Below are 12,606 nucleotides of genomic sequence, written 5' to 3' on the forward strand. Positions count from 1 at the left end.
CGATGTGCTTATAAAGGCCATTCAAAACCATGCAGCGAAGAAAAGCAAAATTGTTTGTGATATGGCCATCTCCCCCTTTATGGACGCTCCCTCTTTTGTATAAGAGGTGAAAAGCTGCTTCTCCTCTGAGTCTGCCCTCTTACCCCAAATAGAGGAACCGAGATAGGGACTTTGTGAGGCCCATCTCAAATTGAAACAGTTCCCATTACTCACTCATCTACCTCACATCAATGTCCATTGATTGAGGATGGCAGCTCTTTAGGACCTTGTGTGTGACCAATGTGAATATCTTTGTTGAATTTTCGAAGTTGACTTCTGATCAAATGTGCTGCTCTGTTTGCTACTGGATGGGCAGGGGAGTCGGTGCCTACAAGTCAATATGGAGATCGCTTTTAAGTTTGAGACAGTCCCCTGCAGACATTGTTACATTGCTGCTGATGAGACCTACAATGTAGTATTATAATCTCCTTCTCACAGATGGATTAAGCGAGGCATCTGCCATCTCAAATCGGTTCAGTTTTTTTATGGGGTCTAAAACCACAGACTTGTACAGCTCTGTAATTGATTCCACCACTGATTAAAGTTGATTGAACTAAAAAACGGAATTATTTCTGGACAAATGTTTGTTGTTTTACATATTTTACTGTGTCTACCAATGTAACTATGCTGGCAATGTAAACATAATATTTCTACTGCGATGTGAGTATAGAAAAGCCAGATGCACTGTTTGGGGAAAGGGAGGGTGGTCACTGCCAAAATCAGCACTTCAAATGTATAAATCGTCACATGTCACTCCTTTGTCAGAACATGCAAACCAAATTGAAACTGTTCTAGCTTGAAGACTTTACATTAACACTGTGAGCCATCCTGGGGTAAGCTTGAACCACCAACCTTCCAGTTAAAGGCCCTTTGCATTAACTGGTTATGCCAGAGAAACTGCTTGGCAAAGGGCTTTAAAGAAAGACCTGAAATAATAATCAAAACATTTTTGTTTTGTTTTGAATGTGCTTACAGTCGCAGCCCAAAATGCACAGTTTATGTCAGGGGCAATGACTGGAGCCTGGGGACGTAATTTGGAGATTGCCAGGGGTAGCAGATGCTACCCCTATCTCTGCCACTGCTACCCTTAGATCTGTCCTTGCTACCCCAGGGCCACTGGAAAAAGAGGCAGTGGCAAGAGTAGATATCTGTGTTGCACCTGAAAAGGGATATTGTAAATGCAGCTAAATGTGCCACAGCTTGTTTCACCTGGAATCTTGATCTGGTTAGCTTGAGAAATAACAGTGAGTCAAGGAAATTCATGAAGCCGTCATCACTCATAGGTTGCCAGTCCATTAGCGAATAATGTCTGAATGGTTGGGTTCAGAGACAGACTGTCTGCGCAGATCATTCCCAGTACTGTAGCAACACAAAGGGAATGGGGGCTAGGTCTAGCTTCCTGTGATTTTATCGGAGGACAAGGGTTGTGTGATGTTCCTTCAGCTACAACTAGAATTTTGGTGAAATTATGTACCTACTGGAGCCTCCATCCAACACCCCTTTCCCCACTACTGAAGAGTAGTCATTATGGCCTCTGTGAACTTGAAGTCCTACTTTCATGTTGATGGCTTGTCCTAGTTTGTTTTTATTTTAAAACTCTGGTGACCCTAATAAAGTGCTATTATGGGTATAAACTGAAACGTATGACAAAGTGACAAGCTTGACATCTCTGTGAATGGTTTGTTCTGCAATGTTGGAAGTGTTTGCAATGCAAACCAGTCTGGTGACAGTATAGAAATAGCTCTGTTTGATTTAAATGTCTTAGCGTGATGGGGTAAATCTTTGGAGTTCATTAAGCCTGCTTTTAACCATGGCAGATATCATTTTAAAACTCCATCATTTACACATAAAGGTGCATGTTTTAAATCTTGGAATTCCAGTACAGTAGCACAGTGTTTGGGAGATGCAGTTTTTGGGTGCATGATATACAGCATCACAATGTTAGTCAGGGTTAAATGGGTAGGTTCTGTTTAAGTCTCCCACTAGCTCCTTGCAATACATTTTGGGGGATTAAGTTTCTAAGTGCATGCTTTTCAGCATTACGTCACCAGTGTAAAGAATGTCCTTCTGCATCCCATCAAGCTCTCTGGCACCTGTGGACCCAGACACTGGAGAATGGAACACATGAAGAATGGAAGACTGGTTGTATGTTGACAGTCATCTTTGACACAAGTTCAAAAGACACACTCCGAGCACACACAGAGCAGCATCCTGCCTTCCTCCTTTTGTAGGCCTTTTCAGTGATGCAATATTTTCATGCAATTTCAGGATACATATCTGATTGGTCCTTTTAGCCAGAATAAAGCCCTCCTTATATGTGGCTTATCTGTCACTCACAAAGCCCACATTAGCTCACTCCTGGCAGGCACCAAATGACTGACTGACCCATAGACTGATAAGCTCATTTTAGTGCCAGCCGGACACAATGACACATCCTTTGGCCTGCCAAAAAACAGTCCATATCTGCTTCTCGAGGTCCTGCCACATTTTACTGGCAGTTCATACTGTGGAAAACCCCATGAGCTAATGTGTTTGCTGCAAACTAACGCAGCTGATCTGTACTAATTGGTAACTTTCTTGCCTTTATCTGATTTACCATCAATCATGTCTGCTCTTTTCCCCGGCCAAGTTTATAAATATATCATCCCAGATGTGCTTATCTTACAGTGAACTGCTGCCAAAGAATATTTGCTATCAGCATGAGTCAGGACTCTGACATCTGGACTCACAACACCATTTTGTATTTGGCATCCATGTTAGAGCATATCTCAGCCCATTCAGCCTCGCTACCAAATGGTGAGTCATTATTTTACTTTTGAGCATAACTCAATTTCTATCCAGTTTCCAGAATATATTTGTACATATTCATGGTGTGTGTGTAATACCTGAGGCACCATTCACTCCCTTTTTCATTCTGACCCCCCAAAATATGTCACCCCACATGGACTCTTTACCTTCAAAAAAATTATAATTCCTATTTTTGCAATACTGGACCCATTTATTAGCCAATCATGTTATCTGTACTGGGTTTGATGGGGGCGGGGGTCTGGTACCCTTATACACCAGAACAGTGTGTCATACTTATTCCAGTTTCAGGGTTTCCAGGAGCTGATAAAAGTGCACCTTGGTTCACGTATGTTCTTGTCAAAGTAGAGCAATACAATATGACCAGAGCAGGAAGGATGAAAAATGCCTATTCCTTTTCATGTCTTCCAGAAGCCCATAAAAATGCTTCCAGGATTTATGTAGATTCTGGCTCAATGCTATATTGCATAACAACATCAGGCATTATAAAACATTCAGATTCCAACTCCAGGTGATGCAGTATCACAGAAAATTGCATTTTTCAGGATTGTCATTTGTTACTATAAGGTATTTATCACTAAGCCTGGGTGAATGAATTTGGCCAAAATCTAAATCACTTGAATGTGCACTGTATTGGAGCGATTCATGTTCTGCTGAACTTCTAAGGAATTTAGGTGACAGACGTGTGATGAACGTTCATGATGATGAAATGTTTCTCTTAACACGGGTTGTCAGAGGTCACACCTTTTCAGGCCAGCACATGTTGAAAGCAAAGTTTGAAGTTCATGGAGTAGTTTTGAAATTAAAAACATTTCCTGACAGAGATGCTCAATGACATTACACTGTATAAATTCCTAATGGATTGAATCCGGCTATACTCGGCGTCCGACAACTCTTTGTTTGTAGATGACACCAACAAATATGTTAAAATATGTTAAAAACGCACACCTCGTGCACAATGTACGAAAGGTAATGAAAATACAAAATAAGTGGGTGTGTTTTGTATTTGTTTTACTGCAGGTATGTTTATTCAAAAAGGTGGTCTGCACATTTCCAGGGGGGTGTGCTGCAGCACAAATGACGCAATGGCCAGGTCCTGTGCATGCCTTACTGACAAGATACGCCCATAGGCCTCTTACTACAGATCTATGGTATGCGTTTTTCCCCAGACACAAAGTCGATAACATTGCAATCCTACCAGACTAAATGGTATTCCTTTAAGGAAGTTGGACATAATGCTCGTCATGTGACTGATTCAGCCTAAACTCTACAAGCCTTTCTGAGGGCATTGATCTGAACCCATGAACTTTCCTGTTAAATAAATAATCTCAATAATCCTCATGAAACCAAACTCAGCAGAATGAAACTTGATGCACACCTAATGCATGACTGACTCCACCCCAGCACTATGGGTTTTTGCAGAGGTTTAGGACTGTTATGAGATAATTGTATTGAAATATTATGAATTCCCTTTTATTAATTTCCTATCTTGTAATATTATAAACCTCAATAATACACAGTGTGCCATCCTTTGGCAGACCAATGTATGCCTGATATGACTGACACTGCTGATCTGAAACGCAATTTTACAATTCCACATTTGAACGTTACTGATGTTATGAACTTCAGAAGGATGAAACAATGGGGTGTTCTTACCCAGATTCAAACCTGGGACGTGTTGAGTTACACATAGATCTCTGCAGTAGGTGCTTTAATCTCCCAATATACCTTTTTGCAGAGTTTATTGTGCTCTCCTATTTGACTAACATTCAGAGATGCACAGTGCTCAATTTCCTCTGGCTAATGCATGCCCTAATTGTTTTCAGCTATGAATGAGCCCAAACCTGTCCACATGTCTCCCATACTTCACCCAGATTCTGGCCGATTCAGGCTGGAAGGAAAATCTGCAAAAACATGAAAAACTACCTACATTTCAATAACAGATTTGCAGGAGGCTGTGGATCATTTTTGAGAAAGTTCATCCAGGTGTATTCACCACCAATGCATTAGGGAGGAAGATTAGGGAGGATCAAAGTGCAGATTCAGTAGTTTAGCACACTCTGTGCATATTGACACAAGTAGTGTGCTTAATACACGCCAAATTACATTGTTTGGTCATTTCAATGATGCAGTTAAAGGCTTCTGAACAGCAATTGGTCCAACTCCCCATTGATCACCAGAAATCCATGAACACTTCTGTTAACTTGCATTGTAGCAACACCGTTGGACCCTGAAGCATGGCTCATACCTATTGCTTAGCAAGGCTAGAAAGCCAAACAGAGCACACAGATAAACGGGTTACCATAAACTGCTCCTCGCTGCTTTAAAGAGAGCTTGTGCAACTGTATGCGGATTTGTTAATATGTTAAAATGAAGAACTGGTACTTCCAATGAAGCAATTTCTGTTTAACGCAATCCATATGCTAGGGGGACAATTGTATAATTCCAAGCCTACTCTGTATGATGTTCTCTCAACTTGACTCTGAACATGTAATGTCATGTATTTATTTGCATAGTTGTGTTATGCGCTGCATGCCAACTTCAGGTCACTTCAGCCATTTAGATCCATAGCTTCCAGAACGATACCACAATGCATGATGGGTGATGAAGCCGTTGGCTGCATGGTGTCTATCATCAGGAATGTTGAAAGACACACATTGCAGTGTCAGGTCTTCTAGCAGTTCATCACAGTGCCACATTAGCTAAACACAAAGCTCCTGCGGATGTTGTATAAAATGTAAACGTTTTATGCAGGATTTTAATTTGTGTGCAAATGCCTATTTAGTTTATGCAAACTACAAATAGATATTACATTAACAAGATGTGTTTTGTGGCGTTGGGAAGCACACAGCATCTTGATCTTTCGGTAACCCGGAAATGTTTATCTTGATGATAAGTAGATTCTGCCTCAGTACTCCTTGAAATGTCAGCATTGGGAATGTTGCAAAATACCCAGTATGTACAATAGTATTCCAGTTGATCAGTGATGTGCACCCTGGGGGGTGTAGTTTGCGTAATGTGTGCATGCTAATTAGCACTGTACAAAGGAAAATTGAGCTAAGGCCCCATTTACCAAACATGTCCTAGCACCATGGAATCAGTGGGGAGTACTATGAACCATTTCCAATAGATTCAATTGAAACCCTTGCCCAAGCCCACTAACTCTTGCTTGCAATAGTGGAGCCTGGTGGTCGCTTAGAGTCAGGGTGGTAAGAGCAAGCCGCGGAGGACCTGACATGCCCAGTGAAGGCAAGGCAATGCGCTCGGCCACTGTGGACACCAAAGGCTGGCCTCCTCGGACAGCCTGCTCACCTTGCTATATGGATTGCTTCGTGAAAGGAGACACAGGAAAGCATCAAACAAACAGCCTCTGCTGGCAGTGCTGCACTGTGGCATGCCAGGACCATTTGCTAATACGGTGCTTTCATTTTTCATATGTATTAGCTTTGACTGAGAGCAGAAGATATCCCGACCACACCGACAAAGCCTGTTTTGCAATTTAAAGAAAACGTATGTATTACCTTGGCAGCACCCATCACTCTATTCATGTATCATGAACATTGATACCATATCAACATCATCACTGCCCGCAGAGGGAAGATCACATGTTTTCTCTAAGGGAATAGATAATAGCAAACGGACACCACGTAACGGTGGCATGCATTCTGATTAAGCGGCAATTGCGCAATAACCCAGGTCAGCGGCTCGACCCAGGCTAATGTTTAGAAGTCCATACTAGAACATGTAACAGCAACTGCCTGCTCGTTCTTTGAGGGGTGCAGTGCAAGGTGAACGCATTGCAATGGGCTTCAGGTTCAGGTGTGCTTCAGAAAAGCCCCTCTTTCTTGGTCCTCTAGCTTCTAAAAAGGCAGAACAGACTGTCAGGGTAATTCATAGAATTTCGCAGAACAGTGTCGCAAGCAGCTGGCGCAGAGTGTCCGCGTGCGATTGTCTGCGCCAGGCACGTGCGCTAAAACCGATTTCCGCGCACAGCGTATTCATGGATTTTAGGCTCCCAAACCAGCCGTGGCGCAGAGTATCGCAGCGACCCTGCAGCAGCGCCAGTAACGCCCCCAAGAACGCCCTGGCGCAAGGAAAAGCCATCAAAATCGCTAAATCATCGCAAAGGGCTGCGCTAACCCTGGACCAGTTTACAGGGCTGCCAAACAAGGAACGCAAAGCGGGTAACGTGCATATCAGGGGTACGCGTGAAGTTATACACGCGATTAGCCAGGGTGCCAGGGTACGTGTATTTCAGGGGTGTGCGGGAAGTTCCACACGCGAATAGGCTGGGCGCGTGTATTTCAGGGGTGCGCGGGAAGTTCCACACGCGAATAGCCTGGGCGCGTGTATTTCAGGGGTGCGCGGTAAGTTCCACACGCGAATAGCCTGGGTGCATGTATTTCAGGGGTGCGTGGGAAGTTCCACACGCGAATAGGCTGGGCGCGTGTATTTCAGGGGTGCGCGGGAAGTTCCACACGCGAATAGGCTGGGCGCCTGTATTTCAGGGGTGCGCGGGAAGTTCCACACGCGAATAGCCTGGGCGCGTGTATTTCAGGGGTGCGCGGGAAGTTCCACAGGTGAATAGCCAGGGCGCGTGTATTTCAGGGGTGCGCGGGAAGTTCCACACGCGAATAGGCTGGGCGCGTGTATTTCAGGGGTGCGCGGGAAGTTCCACACGCGAATAGCCTGGGCGCGTGTATTTCAGGGGTGCGCGGGAAGTTCCACATGCGAATAGCCTGGGCGCGTGTATTTCAGGGGTGCGCGGGAAGTTCCACACGCGAATAGCCTGGGCGCGTGTATTTCAGGGGTGCGCGGGAAGTTCCACACGCGAATAGCCTGGGCGCGTGTATTTCAGGGGTGCGCGGGAAGTTCCACACGCGAATAGCCTGGGCGCGTGTATTTCAGGGGTGCGCGGGAAGTTTTACACACGATTTCAGCAGGGTACGTGTATTTCAGGGGTGCGCGGGAAGTTCCACACGCGAATAGCCTGGGCGCGTGTATTTCAGGGGTGCGCAGGAAGTTTTACACGCAATTTCAGCAGGGTACGTGTATTTCAGGGGTGCGCGGGGAGTTCCACACGCGATTAGGCTGGGTGGGTCCTCACAGGTGTTCCCTGTACACCCTCGACGGCCCCTGCAGGCAGCCCACAAAACAGGGGACTACCATGCACACCTGCTCATGTCCCCCTGCACCCCCACCCCCCAGCAGTGCAGAGGCAGCCTCCACCAGGCCCCCACCCATGTCTCCCACCACCCCCACCCCCCAGCAGTGCAGGGGCACCCTCCACCAGGCCCCCACTCATGTCTCCCACCACCCCCACCCCCCAGCAGAGCAGGGGCAACCTCCACCAGGCCCCCACCCATGTCTCCCACCACCCCCACCCCCCAGCAGTGCAGGGGCACCCTCCACCAGGCCCCCACTCATGTCTCCCACCACCGCCACCCCCCAGCATCCAGGGGCACCCTCCACCAGGCCCCCACTCATGTCTCCCACCACCCCCACCCCCCAGCAGTGCAGGGGCACCCTCCACCAGGCCCCCACTCATGTCTCACACCACCCCCACCCCCCAGCAGTGCAGGGGCACCCTCCACCAGGCCCCCACCCATGTCTCCCAGCACCCCCACCCCCCAGCCACCAGGGGCAGCCTCCATCAGGCCCCCACCCATGTCTCCCAGCACACCCACCCCCCGCCACCAGGGGCAGCCTCCACCAGCCCCCCACCCATGTCTCCCACCACCCCCACCCCCCAGCAGTGCAGGGGCAGCCTCCACCAGGCCCCCACCCATGTCCAGGAACAGAGACTGCCATGCTCTCATGTGTGCAATCTGCACAGGGCTCCCCATGTCGCATTCAAACACATGCAACAACCGTGCGGTTCACACATTACAGGTCGCACATGCATTCCCATGATGTCCCTGCACGCATACATGCGTACATGGCCTATGTCACACATGCAGGCAAGTATCAGACAACCAGCACACTGCAACATGCCCTGTCTCACACAGCAATGCTTGGCCACTTACCGCTCAACTCCAGACGGGTCTCCCTCTCAAGGACCTGGGCGTGGAGCGCTGGGTGTGCGCGTTCCAGGACCCTCAACTGGATGGAACTCATGCGGCCCCGGCCCCCCACCACGAGGCGCCGGGCCTTCATGAGGGTCCTGGACCTCAAGTCTTCCCAGCGCTTCTTGACCTTCTGGATGGTGCGGGTTGCCACCCCCTCCGCGTTGATGGCAACCACACAGTCGGCCCAGATCCTGTCCCGTCCTTCCTTGTTGGCGCGGGACGATCCGAAGAGGGCATCATACTGCCCCAGGACTTGCTCCACCAGGACACCAACTTCGGTGGCAGTGAAGCTGGTGCCCCTCTGCCCCTCTGGCTGGGGGTTGCCACTGGTGCCAGATGTTGATGTGCCCGACATGGCAACCCCAGGGGCAGGAGTGGGTGGGCAACTGGGTCCTGGGGCTGGGCTGTGGAGCGATGTTATCCGAGTCGGGAGTCTTCTGTTCCAGCAGGGGTGGACACAGCAACTGGACACCTGCAGATGGCTGATGTGCAGGCACCAATTGGCAGGGCACGGTGGCAGCAGGCAGGCAGGCAGGCAGCAGCATATGGCACGTGGGAGGCTGCTCAGGGCATCGGGGGGCAGTAATTCGGCCTTCTGAGCAGGAGCGTGGTCTTCCGTGTGTTTTCGCGTGGCCAGCTTGATACGGAGTGATTTGGCACGTGAAAATCCTGCACGTCAGCGTGAAAATCGAGGAAAGGCCCTTAGCGCGTAAGCGCGTCAGCACGCGTACGCCATTTCATTGGACCAAAGGCCCTTATAGCGTAAGCGCGTCTGTGACGTTTTGCGCACGGGCGTTGCCCGTACGCCATTTCATTGGACCAAAGGCCCTTACAGCGTTATCGCGCCCGTGACGTTTTGCGCACGGGCGTTGCCCTGGCAGGGCTTGGTGATCCCGCGTGCCTTTATGTTCTGTACGTGTTTTTTGTGCGGTGCGTGTGTTTTCCATCCGTTGGGGTTCACACGCTATTACTTCACAGCGGGTGTTGGCTACGCGTTCTTCTACACGCAAGGCAGACGGTGAGTGGTACCCCGCTCCCCCAGGCCCGATCGCGTGAATAACTTCACGCGAACCCCTGAAATACACGCGCCCAGGCTATTCGCGTGTGGAACTTCCCGCGCACCCCTGAAATACACGCGCCCAGGCTATTCGCGTGTGGAACTTCCCGCGCACCCCTGAAATACACGTAGCACGCTGGGAGACATGAGTGGGGGCCTGGTGGAGGGTGCCCCACAGTGCTGGGGGGTGGGGGTGGTGGGAGACATGAGTGGGGGCCTGGTGGAGGGTGCCCCTGCACTGCTGGGGGGTGGGGGTGGTGGGGGACATGAGTTGGACATGGGTGGGGGCCTGCTGGCAGGTGCCTCACAGTGCTGGGGGGTGGGGGTGGTGGGAGACATGAGTGGGGGCCTGGTGGAGGGTGCCCCTGCACTGCTGGGGGGTGGGGGTGGTGGGAGACATGGGTGGGGGCCTGGTGGAGGCTGCCCCTGCACTGCTGGGGGGTGGGGGTGGTGGGAGACATGAGTGGGGGCCTGGTGGAGGGTGCCCCTGCACTGCTGGGGGGTGGGGGTGGTGGGAGACATGAGTGGGGGCCTGGTGGAGGCTGCCCCTGGATGCTGGGGGGTGGGGGTGGTGGGAGACATGAGTGGGGGCCTGGTGGAGGGTGCCCCTGCACTGCTGGGGGGTGGGGGTGGTGGGAGACATGAGTGGGGGCCTGGTGGAGGGTGCCCCCGCACTGCTGGGGGGTGGGGGTGGTGGGAGACATGGGTGGGGGCCTGGTGGAGGCTGCCCCTGGTGGCTGGGGGGTGGGGGTGGTGGGAGACATGGGTGGGGACCTGGTGGAGGGTGCCCCTGCACTGCTGGGGGGTGGGGGTGGTGGGAGACATGAGTGGGGGCCTGGTGGAGGTTGCCCCTGGATGCTGGGGGGTGGGGGTGGTGGGAGACATGAGTGGGGGCCTGGTGGAGGCTGCCCCTGGATGCTGGGGGGTGGGGGTGGTGGGAGACATGAGTGGGGGCCTGGTGGATGCTGCCCCTGGATTCTGGGCGGTGGGGGTGGTGGGAGACATGAGTGGGGGCCTGGTGGAGGGTGCCCCTGCACTGCTGGGGGGTGGGGGTGGTGGGAGACATGGGTGGGGGCCTGGTGGAGGCTGCCCCTGGTGGCTGGGGGGTGGGGGTGGTGGGAGACATGGGTGGGGACCTGGTGGAGGGTGCCCCTGCACTGCTGGGGGGTGGGGGTGGTGGGAGACATGAGTGGGGGCCTGGTGGAGGGTGCCCCTGGTGGCTGGGGGGTGGGGGTGGTGGGAGACATCGGTGGGGGCCTGGTGGAGGGTGCCCCTGCACTGCTGGGGGGTGGGGGTGGTGGGAGACATGAGTGGGGGCCTGGTGGAGGGTGCCCCTGCACTGCTGGGGGGTGGGGGTGGTGGGAGACATGAGTGGGGGCCTGGTGGAGGCTGCCCCTGGATGCTGGGGGGTGGGGGTGGTGGGAGACATGAGTGGGGGCCCGGTGGAGGCTGCCCCTGGATGCTGGGGGGTGGGGGTGGTGGGAGACATGAGTGGGGGCCTGGTGGAGGGTGCCCCTGCACTGCTGGGGGGTGGGGGTGGTGGGAGACATGGGTGGGGGCCTGGTGGAGGGTGCTCCTGCACCGCTGGGGGGGTGGGGGTGGTGGGAGACATGGGTGGGGGCCTGGTGGAGGGTGCCCCTGCACTGCTGGGGGGTGGGGGTGGTGGGAGACATGAGTGGGGGCCTGGTGGAGGGTGCCCCTGGATGCTGAGGGGTGGGGGTCGTGGGAGACATGAGTGGGGGCCTGGTGGAGGCTGCCCCTGCACTGCTGGGGGTGGGGGTGCAGGGGGACATGAGCAGGTGTGCAGGGTAGTCCCCTGTTTTGTGGGCTGCCTGCAGGGGCCGTCGAGGGTGTACAGGGAACACCTGTGACCCACCCAGCCTAATCGCGTGTGGAACTTCCCGCGCACCCCTGAAATACACGCGCCCAGGCTATTCGCGTGTGGAACTTCCCACGCACCCCTGAAATACACGCGCCCAGGCTATTCGCGTGTGGAACTTCCAGTGCACCCCTGAAATACACGCGCCCAGGATATTCCGCTCCCCCAGGCCCGATCGCGTGAAAACTTCACGCGAACCCCTGTAATACACGTAGCCCGCTCCCCCAGGCCCGATCGCGTGAAAAACTTCACGCGAACCCCTGTAATACACGTAGCCCGCTCCCCCAGGCCCGATCGCGTGAGAAACTTCACGCAAACCCCTGTAATACACGTAGCCCGCTCCCCCAGGCCCGATCGCGTGAAAAACTTCACGCAAACCCCTGTAATAGACGTAGCCCGCTCCCCCAGGCCCGATCGCGTGAAAAACTTCACGCGAACCCCTGAAATACATGTACCCTGCTGAAATCGCGTGTGAGACTTCCCGCGCACCCCGGTATACACGTAGCCCGCTCCCCCAGGCCCGATGGCGTGAAAAACTTCACCCGAACCCCTGTAATACACGTAGCCCGCTCCCCCAGGCCCGATGGCGTGAGAAACTTCACGCGAACCCCTGTAATACACGTAGCCCGCTCCCCCAGGCCCGATCGCGTGAGAAACTTCACGCGAACCCCTGTAATACACGTAGCCCGCTCCCCCAGGCCCGATCGCGTGAAAAACTTCACGCGAACCCCTGTAATACACGTAGCCCACTCCCCCAG

General features: G+C 52.4%; 1 protein-coding gene across 7 annotated transcripts in view; it reads left to right on the forward strand.

Moving 5' to 3' along the window:
* The window catches only part of LRRC4C (leucine rich repeat containing 4C), a 463,498-nt gene that overhangs the window by 131,661 nt on the left and 319,231 nt on the right, over positions 1 to 12,606 (forward strand). For 2 of the 7 annotated variants that reach the window (XM_069623338.1, XM_069623342.1), the window contains one exon: positions 2,707 to 2,835. The exons of the other annotated variants lie outside the window; for them this stretch is intronic. The gene's annotated coding sequence lies outside the window, so the exon portion shown is untranslated. The remainder of the gene's footprint in view (positions 1 to 2,706; positions 2,836 to 12,606) is intronic. 7 annotated transcript variants of the gene reach the window in all.

Source organism: Ambystoma mexicanum, chromosome 11, assembly GCF_040938575.1.
Source record: "Ambystoma mexicanum isolate Mex_15411 chromosome 11, UKY_AmexF1_1, whole genome shotgun sequence".
Classification (NCBI taxonomy): domain Eukaryota; kingdom Metazoa; phylum Chordata; class Amphibia; order Caudata; family Ambystomatidae; genus Ambystoma; species Ambystoma mexicanum.